The following is a 2,500-nucleotide window of genomic DNA, read 5'->3' as shown; positions in this document are numbered from 1 at the left end:
TCGACTTACCGCGAGACGGAGAAAAGTAGATTCGGTCGATCTGTTTTTCGCAGTTTTTGTGAAAAAAAAATTTTGGTCAATTTTTTCAACGTTAAAAACGTGTTCGGGCTGCCTTTTTATCCATGGATTAAGCGCCGAAAAATTTTTAAAACGCATAATAAAAAAGTTTATTCTTGACCGCAGGGACTTAGAAAAATTTCGGGTCGCCGCGTTCGACCTGCTGGCATTACCGCGCGGCCTGGACAGCCCGCTTCGACCGATACATTTTTTTCATTTTCAGAGAAAAAAAAATTTTTGTCAATTTTTTCAACCTTAAAAACGTTAATAAACTGCACTCTTATGCACGGATTAAGCATTGAAAAATTTTTAAAACATGTAATAAAAAAGTTTATTCTTGACCGTTCGGACTTAGAAAAATTTCGAGTACCTCGGATCGCCGGCTGGAATTACCGCACGGCCTGGACAGCCCGCATCGACCGATACATTTTTTCCATTTTCAGTGAAAAAAAAATTTTTGTCAATTTTCTCAACGTTAAAAACGTTAATAAACTGCGTTTTTATGCGTGGATTAAACATTGAAAAAATTTTGAAATATGTGATGAAAAAGTTTACTCTTGACCGTTCGGACTTAGAAAAATTTCGAGTACCTCGGATCGCCGGCTGGAATTACCGCACGGCCTGGACAGCCCGCATCGACCGATACATTTTTTCCATTTTCAGTGAAAAAAAAATTTTTGTCAATTTTCTTAACGTTAAAAACGTTAATAAACTGCGTTTTTATGCGTGGATTAAACATTAAAAAAATTTTGAAATATGTGATGAAAAAGTTTACTCTTGACCGTCGGGACTTAGAAAAATTTCGAGTACCCCGGATCGCCTGCTGGAATTACCGCACGGCCTGGATAGCCCGCATCGACCGATACATTTTTTCCATTTTCAGTGAAAAAAAAATTTTTGTCAATTTTCTCAACGTTAAAAACGTTAATAAACTGCGTTTTTATGCGTGGATTAAACATTAAAAAAATTTTGAAATATGTGATGAAAAAGTTTACTCTTGACCGTCGGGACTTAGAAAAATTTCGAGTACCCCGGATCGCCTGCTGGAATTACCGCACGGCCTGGATAGCCCGCATCGACCGATACATTTTTTCCATTTTCAGTGAAAAAAAAATTTTTGTCAATTTTCTCAACGTTAAAAACGTTAATAAACTGCGTTTTTATGCGTGGATTAAACATTAAAAAAATTTTGAAATATGTGATGAAAAAGTTTACTCTTGACCGTTCGGACTTAGAAAAATTTCGAGTACCTCGGATCGCCGGCTGGAATTACCGCACGGCATGGACAGCCCGCATCGACCGATACATTTTTTCCATTTTCAGTGAAAAAAAAATTTTTGTCAATTTTCTCAACGTTAAAAACGTTAATAAACTGCGTTTTTATGCGTGGATTAAACATTAAAAAAATTTTGAAATATGTGATGAAAAAGTTTACTCTTGACCGTCGGGACTTAGAAAAATTTCGAGTACCCCGGATCGCCTGCTGGAATTACCGCACGGCCTGGATAGCCCGCATCGACCGATACATTTTTTCCATTTTCAGTGAAAAAAAAATTTTTGTCAATTTTCTCAACGTTAAAAACGTTAATAAACTGCGTTTTTATGCGTGGATTAAACATTAAAAAAATTTTGAAATATGTGATGAAAAAGTTTACTCTTGACCGTCGGGACTTAGAAAAATTTCGAGTACCCCGGATCGCCTGCTGGCATTACCGCACAGCCTGGACAGCTCGCTCCGACGAATCGGTTTTTTCCATTTTTTCCGAAAAATAAATTTTTGTAATTTTTTTTAATGTCAAAAACGTTAATAAACGTCATGTTTACGCATGGATTAAACATTGAAATAATTTTAAAACGCTTATTAAAAAAGTTGTTGTCGACCGTGGGACTTAGAAAAATTTCGGGAAGTCCGATTCGCCTGCTGGAATTACCGCACGGGCTGGACACCTCGCTCCGACGAATCGGTTTTTTCCATTTTTTTTGAAAAATAAATTTTTGTAATTTTTTTTAATGTTAAAAACGTTAATAAACGTCATGTTTACGCATGGATTAAACATTGAAATAATTTTAAAACGCTTATTAAAAAAGTTGGTGTCGACCGTGGGACTTAGAAAAATTTCGGGAAGTCCGATTCGCCTGCTGGAATTACCGCACGGGCTGGACACCTCGCTCCGACGAATCGGTTTTTTCCATTTTTTTTGAAAAATAAATTTTTGTAATTTTTTTTAATGTTAAAAACGTTAATAAACGTCATGTTTACGCATGGATTAAACATTGAAATAATTTTAAAACGCTTATTAAAAAAGTTGGTGTCGACCGTGGGACTTAGAAAAATTTCGGGAAGTCCGATTCGCCTGCTGGAATTACCGCACGGGCTGGACACCTCGCTCCGACGAATCGGTTTTTTCCATTTTTTTTGAAAAATAAATTTTTGTAATTTTTT

Source organism: Nomia melanderi, unplaced genomic scaffold (genome assembly GCF_051020985.1).
Source record: "Nomia melanderi isolate GNS246 unplaced genomic scaffold, iyNomMela1 scaffold0187, whole genome shotgun sequence".
NCBI classification, from domain to species: Eukaryota; Metazoa; Arthropoda; class Insecta; order Hymenoptera; family Halictidae; genus Nomia; species Nomia melanderi.
The sequence above is the reverse complement of the archived record's forward strand: the minus strand, read 5'-3'. Positions refer to the sequence as shown.